Consider the following 17,196-nt stretch of genomic DNA (forward strand, 5'->3'; position numbering starts at 1 on the left):
GGGGAAACATCTTCTGAGGGAAATATAAAACTGAGGCTCAAGCAAATTTTCTCCGGGTGTCATTACTGATGCTGATCCCCCTGCGCGTCACGCTACCCCCTTACTAATCAGGCCTCACTATAATGTTTCCCCACTGTCTCCGTCTCTGATCGGTGACACTCTGCCCTCCTTTACAAGCATGAAACTTCAGACTGAAAGCGTGAACTGCACAGTTGATCCACTCCGCTGGTGTACTGCTAAATCATCAACATGCCACATTAGGCGGACAGATGGATAGGGAGGGACGTAGAGCAAGGCGAGAGATTAGATCACAGGTTTGGAGACCGCACGGGGGACGAGTAAGGACACACAAACAAAGTGAGCGACTTGTCTTTGAACACGGGGATGCGTGTGTCTGATCCGTATGATCGGTATCAGCCTTGATGCTGACCATAATCGGCCAGATGTGACGGATCCTGAACTGTCGCTTCCTGAATGTCCTTTACAGTAAATACATTTTACTGTGAAGGAAGCAGTTGGCCTTTACCGTGGAACAGGCAGTGCTGACCACGCCATTTGCAGTCAGCTAGCCTTACTAAATATGCACTCCATTTATCTTATTAATGACAGACTTTTAGCGGGTGAAGTAAAAGAGGAAAAAAAAAAAAACACTACAGGGAAGGAAGGCTAGGAAGCATTAATTTAGAAGCAGCAAATGCGTCATCAGCCCAGCACCATTTGTAAGGGCGCACTCTGCTTGCTGAGGTACAAATTCAGCAGATGATCAGCGGATATTAGTCGAGAACGTTCACTCTCCTCGCTGGTGATGATGGAGCGACAATGGAAACGGGTTCTGAAGATGCTTCTTTGAGCAAACACAGAGAAGGCGACAAGACCCGGATTCCAGACTGACTGCTGGCAATTGATTTTGCTCATCAAAGTCACACGCGCCTCCATACATCACCGTGGGAGCTGTTTAGCTCAGACTACTCCTTGAAGTGGGGTCAGATCAGCTCATGTTCCCACCAGCTTCCTCTAAAGCAGGGGTGTCAAAAATCCGGCCCGCGGGCCAAATCCGGCCCGCTAGAAGGTCAAATCTGGGCCGCTGGATGAATGTGCAAAAATTAGGCAACTGCTATTCATAATTGGTCCACTAGGGGTCACACTGTCGAAATTGGTCTTATTTCGCTTAAGAAATTTTTGGTTGTGCATAAACTGTTTTTATGAAATGATAGTTTACATTTAATGAACTATGTTTCAAAATAAATGAGTTTGACACCCCTGTCATCACCCTATAGAGTATACTGTATATCATTTATACAAAGTGCATTATAACTATGCTATTTGATTGCGTCCAACATCTGCTGATAGATGTACATATCAAAAGATGTAAGCACTGGTTGATCCCTTCTCAAACGTCCAGTCAATTTAAAGTAAGTAACACACTTTTCATATCTTATTCTCATTTAACTCTGGCATATTTCACACAGAAGAAAGGCGCCGCGTAGGACACCTTGACATTGGCGTTAATATTAAAGTTCAACCAGAGGATGTTCATTCTCCTTTTCTGCTAAAATTAAATACATCATTTCAATTCAGATTTAGTCTTGAAACAAATATAAGAGTGAACTGTGTTATTCTTCCAGTGCGCTGTTAAGCCATTTATGATAATGGCGGCTTGTCAAAATGTAAATCCTGCCTGTGGTGGCTTAATAAACAAAGTGTTACGATTCTACGATAGCGACGCACCCGAAAAGCATTTAGCCTTCAACAGCGGCGTTGCTCTTTTCGGTTCACGTTACAGCCGCCCTCATAATAAACATTTGTGAATGTTTGGCAGGCAGTTAATTGCGAGTCTCCCGGGGGGTACAGCGTCGCCGTGCCCCCAAAACACTGACAACACGAAACGAGTTCCCTCTAATTGACCCAAATGAGAAGTGCAACAAATAGAAATCACTTTGATAGTGTGTCATCACTTCCCTTCTAAAAAAAACCCCAAAACAACAAAAAAACAAAACAAAAAAAAAAAAACGAGAAAGCGTCAGGGATTAGGGTCTAAAAAGAGCGTGGATGTGCATCCTGCCTGCGAGCCCTCGGAAATAACGTTGATCGCAAATGCTTTCTGTCGGGACAAATCACACATCAAACAGACGTATAAAGCTGTAAATTGGCACGTATCACATAACATAATGCATGCATAACAATACTTTTGTCTGGGTAAAACCGCAAATGTGATATTGTCAACAAAAAAAAAAACCTCTGTCTTGCTAGGAGGTGGGTGTATGGCCTATAATTATTATAAGAATGCATGCATCAGCAGGTATACAGCAGGTGTGGATAGGTGTGTGCGTAAAACTCCAGGCTTGGTGTTGGTGTTTAATGAGTTTCTGTAGTGGAAACTCCAAGGTTTCCAGGATAAAAGTGGCAAGGTGTAGTCTCTATTTGGGCCGGTATAAACTCTCTGAGCCTGCGTAGCTGCAGGCTCCTCTACTAACGTGATTAGGCAGGTATGGGCCAGGAGAATTGTGCTCCCTCTTTGCCGAAATGAAGGCTCACACAAGGACAAGCTAACACTCACTCGAGTACAAAGGGACGCACACACACACACACGGGTGATCTCTGTCGTTCTTCATACCGTCTTTTCCGTTAATGCATACATGCCACCTCGGCTCCTCCCAAAGTGCCACCCGCAGGCAAAAAAACAATACCATAAAAATCAGCGGCAACAGCTACGGCAACGTCCCCCGACAGATGAGGGGAAGCACAAGCAGGCACGGCATGTGTCTATAGCTGTGACAGGTCTAATTTAGGCTCGCCGCTAAATATACGGTACAGTGCAACACTACTGCCCCTCTGAACCGTGCAGTTCCGTGATGCCTTTGATGGCTCCACATCAAAGCTGAACAGCATCGCTTTTAACTCTAATATATTAATTCACTTTCTATGTTTAGGCGCAGCTTCATTTTTGAGGGGATGACAAAAGAAATGAAATTCCTTGCCCTTGCAATGAATATTCATTAGCACGCGCGCTACAACCTAAGAGCCACGCGAGGCGCATTGTGCTCCTCGGATTTTGGTCAACTGACCTACATTTCCCAGAAATTGCGGCATGTATTAATTTGAAAACCCCTTTCCTGTGTCATTATCGTAGCAATTACAGGTTGTGGTCTTGGTTAACACACCACCACGCCCCCACCCCCAACACCACCCTCCGTCAATGCTTTAAATCCCCAGGATGCCTGTCACAAGAACACTGGGCGTATTTAATGTGTGGTCTCCACCAGCCCTGGGGTCCATCTGGGCTTGACTGTGGGACAAAAACAGATGTGCCTAGGCTTGTGTTCGTGCGTGTGTGCGTGTGTATTCTTCCTCACCTCAAAGCCTGTGTGTAAAACACATGTGCATGCACAGATGTCTACCTGACCCAAATGTATCTATTACTGCTGAAATGCCTCTTAGTCGGCGTGTACCTGACCCACTTGTCTCTTTATAGTTTATGTTTACTAGCCTGCTCCTGTGAATTAGTACCTATGTGCGTAAGTCTTTTCTGTGTATTTATCGGCACTTAAATGCGCCTTTCCCCACGTGCGAACATAATGAGCTCATATGTGTGCGCAGAAATTCATCAAAATGTAAACCATCAGGTATGAGAGCGATTCTTTTGCAGCTCTGGAACTAATAATTGATCAGCTGATTAAAAAGCTGGTTCTCCAATATGGGGCTTTTGTCTGCTTAATATTACTGCAATCTGAATATGTTTGGGTTTTTGGACTGATGGTCAGATAATACGTGTAATACGACAAGATTTCCGCGTGCTCTGGGAAATTAGCGTTTTTCCAAAACAATCAGTCGGCGGTGAAAATAATCTCAACTTGCAGCCGCAGTCACACAACACAAGCGCATTCACACGCGTCGTGTGACCGGCGTAACGAAGCTATGAGGAGGTGTGCCACACATTCGCGCACATTCCCGTGTGTCCATTTTACTTACCCATGGGGGGAAATATCTGGGACGAAACTTTCAGGAGAGGCTTAAACTTGATTTCAACCTGGTTGCAACATAAAGCAACCCTATCTGTGAAATACAGTCCGCGGCTGTAATAAGCTCAAGTCGACCCCCAAACGATTTGCTGGATCAACGATTAGTTCAATTGAGTGCAGCCAAATTTCCCAAATGATTGTCACTTGTTAATTTTCAGATAAACTGCCAGGTTTCACGGTCCTCTTCCAAACCGCTTCCGTACCCGGAGTAATCCCACCGCTGCGCTGTTGCAACAGTGAAAATAAGATATCCACTAATAAAGGTAAATAAACATACTGGTGATTATACATAACTGAGCATGGCTACTTTGCACACATCAACATGAACATATCTCTAATTAACCACTTAGCAGTATGTTTTTAGAGGGAATTAGACACAGCCTACTCATACTCTCATTACTAATGAACAGACATCACTTTGGGTGCAGTCAGTCAAAACAGCAGTGTTTTGAATGACGCAAAACCCTGCTTACGCAAGTGCACCCTTACCGAGTAGGTGGTCCATAACGTGACCCAGGATGCATTGTGTCTCCACACTACTAAAGGAATGCTGTTCACATGCGTCCTACATCGCCTCAAAATGTGATGCCTGATTGGATCACTCGCTGCATGCATTCTCCCCCTTGTACCCAAAGCTGGCCACTTGTGATCGGATTGACCAGGGCAGATGTTAATGCAACGGCTGATTGTTTTCAACGGCTCTTTGGTACAAATGAATGGAACTGAGGCCTACTCGGTGAGAACTCTTATTGTTCTGGTCAAAGTTCACACCACGAAGTGTTTCCCACAGGTTGAGAAGGTGGGTGCATGCGACCGTCACGCAAAACAGACACTCGTGGAGCTCAGAGGGGGAGAGTGCAACCCGGGGGTTGTTTTCAGCAGCTTCAGCGTTCAGGCTATGGATAGACAGCTCAACTAGCTAGTCAGGTGGCATGAGCCTAAGTTGAAAATGGATCTTAACCCTAGAAGAAAAACTGATCTGATCCTGTTCCCATAAAAGAACCATAACTCCTGTCGTCACTAGGTCGCATATGATGTTTCTTTTGGCTCCGCTGCAAGCCTCTGTGACCTGTGGTTACTCCGAACAGCCTCCTCTGAGTGGGTTCATGTGTCTCCGCAGAGGCATGAGTCTGAAGATGTTTTTTTTTTAAAAAAATTTTGTGCAGACATGGTATCATTGACCACGGTATTTTCTCTGGATTAGGTTAAACGTATTTCAGGCTAATTTCTGAGTGGCAGACTACAGCATTTAACATGAACCTGCTTGCTCCTATGACATGTTATACTGTTATCACTCCCAAGTTATCTGGTGGACGTTCCAAAAATAATGTTTGTTTGAAAGGTAATATATTCTACTTTCAGCCAGCACAACAGTCTTGCACCTCCACAGAAACCGAGAGTGTGTTATCACACGGTCACACTGTTTTTGGTCAGATGCGTGCAGCCAGAGAACAAAGTCGAGTTTAGGTGTGTACGTGCGTGACGATGTCTTATAACTACACTGCGCTTTATTCTACAGCTGAGTCAGCTTACGTGCACACAAATTTAAAAGTGCATGTGAGGGAATGTATTTCTTCGCATGTGTGTCATTCATTTGAGGCACCGCGCGGCCCGCCTGTCTGAAAGACTGAAACATTCGATGAAGTAATGGCCTTCGGACTAACGCTCTTCAAAAGGCAAAGAGAGGAGCATAACACTGGAGAGGGAGATGGGGCGAGAAAGTCGTTTGGGGTCACTTGAGGTAGATTACTAGAAAGAGGCCGAGAGGAATAGAAGAATAAGGAAGGAGATGCAGGAGAGGATGACGGGTAGAGTTTGGATGAGATGAAATTGAGGGACGGGGTGAGGATAGAGGAGTTTGGAGTGAAGAGGAGAGGGATGTTAAAGAGGTTAGGCAGGAAGAAAAGGAGCGAGGAGGAAAATGGAGAGGATTAGCAGACTATGGTTAAGATGGAAAGAAAGAACTTAGGAGCACTTCAGAGACAGGGAAGACGGGTTAGAGTCGAAAAGCGCCTGGGCTCTCCATAAATAACTCCCATCACATGGACTAAAAGAGCAGTTCCTCACATGTCTGGGGTCTTTGTGTGTGGATGTCATGTGTCAGAGTGGTCCCACGGAGGTAATTGAATCAGGACATGAAAAACAACAGGAGGACGGAGTGAGGGCGAGGCGGTCAGGCACAGCTGGAAAAGCAACAACCCCCTCTTTTAAAGTAAAGGGAAAGGAAACACCAGGAGAAACAGCAGTATTCTGAGGTATCTGAGACTGCAGCGTCCAGAGAGCTGACTCGGCGTGGCCTCTCAGAGGAGCCACGGCTCCAGGTGCAACCCAGACCAGGTCTGTTTAACATCCAATTCTCCATGTCTTGTTTTTTTTTTCTTTTCTTTTTTGTCCACCTCTCTGTTTCCACGGACTCACCAGTGGTTTTGATGAATGTAAACTCCAATCACATGACTGCAATCATCCATCACGGTGTGAAAATTGATTCCAACTCGGCCCCCGACAGAAAAGGCTTGAAATAAACAGGTTTAAACAAAAAACACCTCTGCGCTTTTTTACGGGCCAAAAAAAAACGTTGCGGCGGAAGAAGCCGAAATTGAGTGAGAGGAAGCTTAAAGTGCCCTGTTTGCGCTTTTAACTGGGCTCATCCAGTAAACCACCTCTATTGTAAAGGGGAAATTGCCTGTAAAACCTTCGCCTCCGCTGCCTCGTCCCGCAAACCGGAGAAAACCTGGAAGCGGGGGCTCAGTCTGGGAGCGGCACGTAAATAAACATAAACAACACGAGGTGTAAACGAGCCGAACAGGACAGAGGGGGGGGGGGGGGTGAAAAGGGAGTGAGTCGCGTCTGCAGCTGGGCCAGACTGTTAATGTCTGCACTTTTTCTATTAGATGGGACCCCCTGGCTGCCTCATACAATTATGTTATTCTTCTGGGGCTGTGAGTGTGGGTGTCTGCGTCGGGAGACGGTGTCTGGAGGTGATAAAACAGCAGAAAGCACATAAATAACGGCTTAATGATCCCCTCCACCCTCAGCGATAATGATGACGACGGAGTTTTCCGACCGGGGACGCTGGTGGGGGTGATCCACATGTGGCTTCCAGGTGTGCTTAACTCCGGCACTTTTTCTTCTTAACCTCTCAACACTCCACGGCCCACTTCTGCTTCGTTCAAGTTCCGCCATGCCTCTGTCACTTCCGTCCGTGAACGTTTTCATCGCGCCGCAAGAAGAGAAATCTCGTGCGGAGCCTCAAGAGAACGCTGCGGCTGGATAACCCGCATTAATCATTCAGTTTTTTTACGTACGAGAAAATGCATGAAATGTCAGAAAGAAAGAAAAAAAAGGTAATTCTGACTGACAGACTGTGCGGAACCAGACGAATCAGGTGCGCGACTAAATTACAGTCCAGCCGCTGAGGCAGAAATACAAGTATGATTTTTCATAATTGTTTCTTTAGGTGCGTTCTGCCGCCGCTGCTTTACAACAACAACAACGGTAAATCATTTGACTGTACGCTGCAATTAACATCCCCTACCTCCTTCGCAGAAATCACTCCCCGCGGCTAAACGCGGAAGTATTTGTGTTGAAAACGTTCTTACCGTCTTGCGTTGAGAGCGTTTTAATTATTTTGCCAACACATAATTGCCTTTTGCAGCCTCCGTAAGGCGCAGGAGTTCAGCGAGATCTCCGGAAAGCCATCGGTTCGCGTTGTCGGAGAGGAAAAAGCGGCACTGAAGAGTGAGAATCAGAGATGAAACAAAGAAGCTGTAATCTGCCAATTACTGTAATTGCTTCAGCTAAAACTCGTGAACCCTGGAAATGTGAGAGGGTGAGAAATCACGGGAGCATGTACTAAAGTACTGGAGTCGTAAAAAGTCGGATCTTACTAAAAGCAGGCCAAGAAGAAGCATACATTCGGATGGGGGATGTGTTAATTATAATATGTGTGGCCCACGGTGGGGTAGAGAGGGAGTCAGCGTGGGTGTGAAGCTCTGCTGATGACAATGACAGGTTACGGTGGGTTTCAATGTATGCAGGGGGGCCTGCTATGGAGTAAAATGGGTCCAGGAGGCTGAGAACCGCTGTTGCTTCCATGCCTATTAACACACGACGCTGCCCATAAAACCAAAACCCGAGGTTGTTCCTTTCCTTGATTAAGTTACTGCATGCCGACCCCGCACTCTGACCTTCCCGTATCAGAAGAGGGCGAGGGAAAAGGATTATTTCCCTCCGGGGATGAATATAATATTGTACAACATTGTGGTTTCAGCGCAGAGTGGGGAGGAGGACGGTGGGGGTGTAATGGAGTTGGGAAAGAGGAGACAAAATGTCCCATTTTCTCTAAAAACAACCTGCTTTGTAGATCTCCAGCTGCAAATATTCAGTTTTTGCAATCCCAGCACAGGCATTAAAGGGCAGGGGGAGAAAAAAAAAAAGAAACAAGCTTTACGTGCACAATTACCTCCTGTGCATCAGCTGCTTGACGGTCTCTAGCAACGGTTTCCTTTTACCGCCGCGCAATACGGCTCCTTTTTGTGAGCTTTTCTAAAGTCAATAAATAGACGTTGACCCTGCTGTAAAGAGTCCGCTTTTGCCCTTAACTGTTGCAGCGAAGGGAGTACTTTTCTGCCCGGGAAAGCCTTTGGGGAGCAGCGTGGAGCACAAAACAGATCAGGATGCTACGGGGCACTAGCATCAGAAGGGCGGAGGTCTATTTTTAATGACAACAAGAGCGGTGTAACAAAGAGTTGTGGTAGGGCAAGTCTAGAGGAAATATATCCTCCGCGTGGGAGTTCCCTCCTTCGCTGGACTTTTTCCGAGGAGTTGAACCGAGGCTTAAGTCAAAAACAAGTGCGGAGGATTCCTGCAACAAATCCATTTTATCCTCCATTTAAAACGATTTCCCTGAGCCGATCTCAGCTTATCCCCATTAAGGAAAATTGGGCCGATTGTCTTTTCTTCTCTTACTCCCCTGCCGCCACGGCAAGTGTGCTTCCACGCATCTGTGCAACCTTCTTGCACACGAGTGCAGCCGGAAAGTCGGGGGTCAGGGCTGGGGGTCGGGCCTTGTCCCGGCGAGGTCAACAGAACGGGAGCAGAGCCATCTGAGAAAGCGAAACAAGAGCCTTTCCTTTCCCCCGCACCCAGTTGACCTCCGGCATCCGGACACATGCACCTGAGCCGCATGTGAAGCCAACAAGACAACCGTTAATATTCTTCACATTCGGCCGCTAGGATATTTTTGCTGCCTCTTCAGTTCGCTGCGGTTTGCTCGTTCTCGGGGATATGTTTGTTGATTTGACTTCTCTGCTCCTCTGACAGGCTCCGTTTCTCTTCCTCACTCAAATCTCAGCCCGCATTGCACGATGCTGCAGGGTTTTAAGCTCACTGCACACCGTAAAACGCGAGTACAAGGGGATGTGTGTTTTTAGGCGCGTTGGTGTTTCTTTGTGTTTCTTTTTTTTTTTTTTACGCAAGCGCAAGGAAGGAAAAGAAGAAAAAAACAACACGTCTCATCCACGAGAATCTTTAAACAATCCACTTCAGTCCCAACAGGGCAGCTCGGTGGAAGAAGCGCAGGCTGAGAGTCAGCACAACTCTTGAACGTAACTCGCTTCTCTGGGGAACTCTGCAACACAATAGAGCCAGAGCGGGAGAATAGAAACATTCTCTTGTTTCATGAGCAGCATAATAAGACCACTGTATTAGCCTACCAACACAGTGCATGGAAAAAAGGACACCCCTGGCAATACCTCTAGAATTACTCCATTGTCTTTTGCAGCAACTGATATCCTTATCACTGTAGCCCAGTACCTGGCTAGACTTTATATTCCATAACAAAACATCTATTGAAACCAGACTCCCACTTGTGTACAGCAGCACTTAACTCCAAATGGCCACATATTCTCATGCACACAGCTTAAAACTTAATCAAAGCCAAGGCAGGTGGGCACAGTGCAAGTCGAGAAAATAAGGAGCGCACTGCTGGGCGACGGCCACGCCGTTTCCAACTGAGCGCTCATTCTTCCCGTCGGTTTATTCAAGGAAGAATGAAATGTTATTCAGGAGGAATAATAAGTGGTTTGTGATTCACTGCTGGTGGTTTAGATCAGACCACACATCCTCGGTGTGGTTTCACCTTCAGAACTGAGGCGGCATTGTCTCCGCGACCGCGCAGACTACACATTTGCATCGGCGAGCCGAACACGGGCCGGTAGAGGACGCGAGTCGTGAGGGCTTTCATGTCTGGCGAGGGCTGGAGCGTTGCAGTCGAAGTTTTTTGGAAAACAACGAGCGACTGTGAAGGATCGCTTCAACACTCCAACCCCCACCCACCCACCCACCGTTCTGCACTAAACATGGCAGCGTGTCAAACTCCAGCAAGAAGGTGAGACATTATGGAGGGTTATTCAGATCCGCTTCTTGACTGCCAAGACAACAAAAACAAGTAAAACTCTTGCATCACAATTCCTATTTGAGTAAGTGCACAGTATTGTGTCACAAGTATTCAATTGTGGAGAAAAACTGGTTCCCAGTTGATGTTTTGTTTCACTCACTAGCCAAACTAGCCCGCTAAAGGCAGGTAAGTGTGAGTTATTGTAAGGAAAGAGACTATAGACTATATTTTTGGAACAGAAGCCTATTTTTTTTATGTAAGGTTTGTTTTAACACAATAATCTGACATGAAAGTGCTACCAACAATGAAGGGCGGCTGTCATATGACCATAAACTGGTCAACAACCTGGACCTGGCATTCATGTTGATGTTACTTAGACAAGTACCACCCACCTAGACCAGACCAGGCACCCCCACCCCATAGCAATGACACTCGTTGATGGCAGCAGCCATCCCCAGCAGGATGCAGCCTGACACAGACACACACACAAAAACACTTTAGGAACAACTGAAAAAACATGAAGAACAGCACAAGATGTTGACCTGGCCTCCAAATTCACTAGATCCTAAACTGATCAAGTATCTGTGGGATGATCCACAGAGGCCCCTCCCCTCAACCCATAGGACCCAAAGCCAGACACCACAGGACACCCTCAGAAGGCCCATGTCCATTCTCTAATGAGTCACAACTGTTTTGGAGGCACAAGGTAGACCTACACAATATTAGGAAGGTGGTCATAATGTTATGACTGATCGGTGTATGATGGTATATTTCCACTACACCATAGTAGGACATTTAATTCAGGGTGACTGAGCTGAGCTAATGCACATTTTTGGACACTGGTGGTGACATTTGACTTGTGGACAAAGATTTGCAAGCATCCTAAAAGCAAATGAGGATTTAAAAAAAAAAAAAGCGAAGACATGTCCTTTTCTGTCTTTTCCCTGTCTCCTGTCTTTTGTTCATCTTTTTTTCACGTCTCGTCTCGTCCTGGCTGCCTGTCCCTCTCTGAGGACCTCCACCACCGTCAGCTGAATACAGTAGACAGAGGCATTCAGGGACCGACTAGACTGCCGTCTCTTGAGAGAGGCTCCTTCTTGTACGTTTAACAATTTTCCCTCGAACTCGCTCATTCTTCCCGTCCTGCTCATCGCTCCTCGTATCACCCCTTCTATCTCCATCTCTTCTTTCTTGCGGCCTTTATTTTTCCATTCAAAAAGCAAGGTGCCTCCCCTCATTGTCTGGGAAACTCAAGTTCTTATCTTTTCACCTCCGTCGGCGTTCCTCAATCTCCCTTTCTCTCTCCATATCTCCCCTCTAATCTCCCTCTTTATCTCGCTTCCGTTCCCATTTTTTTCTTTTTCTGCGTGGCCAAACTACAAGCGGCGGGCCGCTTTATCTTTCAGATGCTATCGCGAACGTTCATATAAGGTCGCCTACAAAGAATATGGCACGCTCTGTAATTCCATTCTCTCATTCATGTGCTCAGGGAAGCATCCTTTTCTCAACTTGAACATTCTTTTTCTGATTTTTTTCGAGGATATTCCTCTCTGATTAGCCCTTCGTAATGATTTCAAAGTGGAGATAAATGTTTTCATTTGCTCAAGATTAAAGGATTTTCTGTATTTATATCCTCTCACTGATCAAATTAGAGCTTCTCTGGCTGTTTGCGGCGCTGCGATAGATGAAGCTCGGATAGTTCTAAACACATCACATCAAAAGGGCTTCTTATCGCATAATCACATGCCCCATAAAGATAAGACGCGGCGAAGAGCGTCCCACGAGGAGCAGAAGACTCGAATTCAAGGAAGACTCAAGCTACATTACCTCCTGCTGTGGATATTAGAAAACATATGGAGAACACAACGTCGCGTGGCACGCAAATGAACGCGCACAGAATGCACAACCGTGCACCTGCTTTGGTAATGGGCGGCTGCTAATTTGGCTGTGACTATACATAGCAAAGAGTGTCAAAGTCTCACAGGAGGCAGTCCAGTTTTGCTCTCACCTAAGAGGTGCAAGCTGCAGCCTGAAAGAGGAGGCTCCCACCGAGAAAGAGAAATATGCGAGCAGAGCGCTACTATCAAATGATCCTCTCATTCATGCCTCAGAGCCATTCATCTTCCAGAGAAATACAGCTGGGTGATGGCCCAAAGAGAGGGAAAGTGTGTGTTGGCGACTTTGTGTGTGTCTCCGTGCGTGCCTGGTGACAACTCATGACTCATTTCACCCTTCAAATGGCCCCGTGGCACTCAATCAGTCAATAAACAAAGACCGGCGAAGCCTCTTCACTCTTTCTTCCTCAGTCTCTCATTTTAAACTCCTCTTCTCGCCTCCTTCCCCCTGACTCGTTACACCTCTTCACACGTTCTCCCCACTCCCGTCTTCTCCTCCTCCTCCCCCTCCGCCTTCAGCTGCTCTCCCTCCCTCTAAAAGGGATGAAAGTACAACAAACTCCAGACTGAAATAAGTTTACAGTAATCGCCTCTCCTGTTTTCGCAGAAGTTTGGATCCATCTCTGTTTAACCTTTCACACATCCTCTTGGCGTGATCCCTGGTGAAAGGGAGGCTTTGGGGATTATTTAATCGTGACCCAAATAGAGTCTCCCTCTTCCTCCTGCGCTGACATCACGGTTAAAAGACAGATTCCTCGGCTGTTTGAGTGCTGTCTGAGGTTGCAGCGGGGAGAGGGACTAATGTGGTATAACAGCGCTGGCAAGTGATGGCTGGTTTAGCGGCGCTAATTCCCTCTGACGGGCGGACATGAAACGGGATGTTTTACCCAAAAACCGCAAACCATCGCTCCTGGATGCGAGCAGCAGAAATAATAGCGCATCCTGGATCACATATCGCCCGAGCTGAGCCTCCCCGCCTCGCTCTGACTCAAATCATTTCCTACACCTGCCCTTGTGCTGTTTCTGCTGTTTAGCATGCAGTGTGAAATTACCACCGCTTCCCCCTGCCTGTTTTACAAGGATTACGTCCCATCACAGAACCGGAGCGGGCCCGCGTGCGTGCTCGTCTCTTTGCGCACAAAGCACATCTACCTCTGATCAACTCATTTCCGGCTCTCTCCACACATCGGCCTCAAGTTTGCATTCTCATTACAACGGAGATATTCACAGCGCATATTTAGAGATCATGGCACCGTGCCTGTTCGTAAAGCGTCAAGCCTTTCACTGTCAACCTTGGCGAAAAGTGATGTAACTCATCTCAGCGATGCAGACTGTTGAGAGGACGGGCAGCGCGCCGTGTGAAACCGCATTGTGCAACACGGCTCGATGCCTTCCGTGTGATTTCTATGGCAACCGCTATGACACTTTTGGCCTCTAAAGAACACAAGTGGCATGGACGATAAACTTTCATTATGCCATCATTTTCATTTGCTTTAGTGACCGACAGGCTCTCAAACGCCCCTGTAGGAAACTTTGGGAGTAGCCATAGCAACATCCCGGCGTCTGGCTTTAAACGACTGACAAAAAAGCAAAAAAAATAAATGTTTGCCTGAGCCCAATTTGAGCGCAAACATTTCTGGCCGGTGTCTTCTAACATGTGGGATGACACAGCGGATCGACGGCAGCCTTGAAATCAGAAGTGGAGGGAAGAACAAGGGGAGGATGAGATAATGCCTAAGTGGTTGTGAAGTATAAATAGCCTGAGAGCACAAAGCACAGCAGGAAAGAACAGCAAACCACTTCAACTACTGTCTCCAAGTTTACTTGCATAAGAGCAATAAATCACGCGCCGAGGAGCATTTGTATAAACGGGGCTTCCATGCAATTCTCAGCCAATAAACCCAGATCTTTTGTGGGGCTGTGTGCACAGAGACAAACTATCCCCATCTTGCCGGTGTCAGATAAATAAGTAACCAGGGTTCCTTAAAGAGCGCCGAGGGGCCAGAGGGTAATGGCTGTTTAGTTTACACGTGCATGACAATGCCTTTCACTCTCACTCCCGACGGGGCCCGACCCCCGGGGGGGACGGCGAGTCACAAAGGTCGCCGACAATGGGCTTGTCATTCAGCCGGTTTCCATGGCGACCGCGCAGCCCGCTGAGGCCGCCGGGGTCATTTTCGTCGCGGATTTCTCCTGGCTGGGACTAATTGCCGGTGTTCCGTGCCGCCGTTCTGTGTCAGTGCGCGGGCAAATTCCCGACGCAGCGCAAATATCAATCACGCTAATCATATGCCGCGCTTATGGGGGCAAGGTTGTGTGGCTGGTTTCCATACCTCCTCATTCTGTTGTGACAACTAATGACCAGATATTGATCAATCAGCTGATTATAATCATATATTTTGCTATGTAACGGGTTTGAAAGTGCACCTTACAGTTTCCCGAAGCCCAGTTTATAATAATACCATAATACCAGAGAAAAATCAACAAACTCACCTCTGAGAGCAAGAGCTTTCCTCTAGATAACTAATCATTGCAGATCTAATGTTTTTGTTTTTTTTCCTCCATTCGGTATTTCTCTGGTGGTTCAGATGCAATATAAACTGGCATCTTTTGCCAAAAGGCATCCCATCATACGGTTTCTTGATTCAGCACTTTCCTCTCTTCGCTCCCACTCTTGTTTTGTATTTCCTTTCCCTCTCTCTTCCTGGGGGGCTTTAGCATCCGACATCTAATAAAGGCCTGGACACCGAGACTCTAAAGTAATTCTTCCATCTGGACGAGGGTCACTTATTTCCATTGCTCAAGCGCAGTGTGAAAGAACCCGCCAGCATCCTCGTGGGTCTGAATCCTTAAGGTCCGAGGATGCTGAGTGTGTTTATCAGAAATGTGGCTTTCAAGTTCAGAAAGCGAGACTGACCAAGACAAACAGGATCCCTTTGAATGCCAACGAACGGAGAAGCATCCTGAGCACTAAAAAATGTGAATGTTCTCTAAAAAGGTGATGGCCTCAGGCCTGCAAAAATACCGAGTGACTCAGTTAACAATTATGCCCACTTAATCGTACACAGATACTCATGATCAGGGTTAGATATTAGCGTTTATCTACACCGGCTGCAAGCGGAGAGAGACGCGGGGTGTCCGAGAAACTCAGGCAGCACTTGAACCACGCATACTATCTCCTCAAAAAAAGAACTGCCCAATTTTAAAAACTTTAATCCACACACTGACAAGCACATTGGAGGACGCGGCAGTGCGACTCCTGTGAAAGAGTGTGAATGCTTTACATTGTGACTTGGAGATCAAGAGAAGTTCGAAACGTGCTTTTATCCTATCATTAAATAGCTCTTTAGCAGCTGTATAAAACCGTAGAGAAAAGGAAAAACACAAACCTTCAAGGGCAGCTCTGGAGAGAGAGGCCTGAAAGTTTGAGGCGCATGCTTGGAAGCGCTGAATAGCTCGACAAAGAGCATGAGAGGAGCAAAAGAAAGGTCTGGCTGCAGTGATTAAACGCAAAATAATCAGTGTCTCGGAAAGGTCACACATTCTGTTTGGATCCTTTGTGTGTTTAAAGCAGTGACATTATTTCGCCAAAGCAAATGGAAATCTTTAGTTCACCAAGGCACAAAACAAGACATTTGAACCTGTGACAAGACACATATATATAATCATTTACCGTAATTAACCTGAAATCCGATGAGAGCAGAAATTTATACGCCACTAGCCACTAATATATCCGGGATCGGTGCGCAGCTATTTGAGACACTAATGTCTTTTTTATTATTATTTTCACAACAATCCAAGCTTCTCCCAAACTGCACCTGAGCACACGCAAGAGTGAATGCGTAAAACTCGCGCAACTAAAACTATTGTTCGTGATTAGATATTAGAAAGTGAACAGAGAGGGCAAACACTGTGGCGAATTTGCAGGATATTAAAGATTCTGCTGAGAGCTCTGAGGTACCCGGTGACGGCTGCACTCTGCCAGCACCACCAAGTGGTCAGACACCGCAAGGCGTAATGCAAAAACTTCTAAAACTGATTATTTACCTTGCTGCGAATCTGTGGGTAACTGTGTGTGCATTTTCGATGCGGACACATTCCCATTTTGCAGCGTTTTTTAATGCCATGCTCGCAAGTGATACGGCTGCACAACAGTGCACCTGACAGAGTTATTCCAGAGACCAAGAGAAAACCAACACTCTGCGTTAAAAAAAAGAAGAAAATGGATATAAAGACATATCTGGAGAATAACGCATACGCATATCCGCATAACAGTGAAAGCCGGTGCATTATTCAGAATGAAATACGCGTCTTCTTACCAAGTGAGGTGCCCAACTCCCGTTCATCTAGTAGGGAGCGAAGCTGCGAGTCTTGTCCCGGTGAGAAGAGTGGTGAGGAAACACAGGAAATAAAGATGAGCCGGAGATGAAATATCCTCTGTTCTGCTGCGTCTCTTGCCAGAAATCGACCTCGGTAAAACTCCTTCTCCCTCGCTCTCTCTCTCTCTGTCTTCCTCTCTGCAGAGATTCCTCTGCGCTCTGGCTCGTCCCTCCGGAGCCCCGTGTGCTATTTCTGCCCCTCAGAGAAGCGCTCTGTGCCGGTGGCTCCTCGGCGCACGGTTTGTAATCGGACACCGCACCGTCGCGCTGCGCCACAGACAATATGCCTCCGCTCTTTTCGGGTGGGCTGGTGCGAAGAAGCAGCGGCGCCGTAAGAAACGCTGAAAAAGAAAAAAAAAAAACTTTCTTTCTACTAAGACGTGCGCATGAAAGAAAAAAAAAAGAGCCAGGGGAGTGGAGGTGGATGGTCGGGTCCAATCCTGCTCTCGGTAACAGCTGCGCAGCTCAGGAGCAGGTTTTTTTTTTTTTTTTTTTGGTGACTGCTG

The 17,196-nt window shown here is 46.7% G+C and overlaps 1 protein-coding gene across 2 annotated transcripts in view; it reads right to left on the reverse strand.

The window, feature by feature from the left end:
• sema5a (sema domain, seven thrombospondin repeats (type 1 and type 1-like), transmembrane domain (TM) and short cytoplasmic domain, (semaphorin) 5A) overlaps nt 1-16,977 on the reverse strand; it is a 134,308-nt gene extending 117,331 nt beyond the window's left edge. For both annotated transcript variants that reach the window (XM_084566062.1, XM_084566060.1), the window contains exon 1: nt 16,631-16,977. The gene's annotated coding sequence lies outside the window, so the exon portion shown is untranslated. The remainder of the gene's footprint in view (nt 1-16,630) is intronic.
• Nucleotides 16,978-17,196: the final 219 nt, after the last annotated feature.

Source organism: Chelon labrosus, assembly GCF_963514085.1.
Source record: "Chelon labrosus genome assembly, chromosome: 18".
Classification (NCBI taxonomy): Eukaryota; Metazoa; Chordata; class Actinopteri; order Mugiliformes; family Mugilidae; genus Chelon; species Chelon labrosus.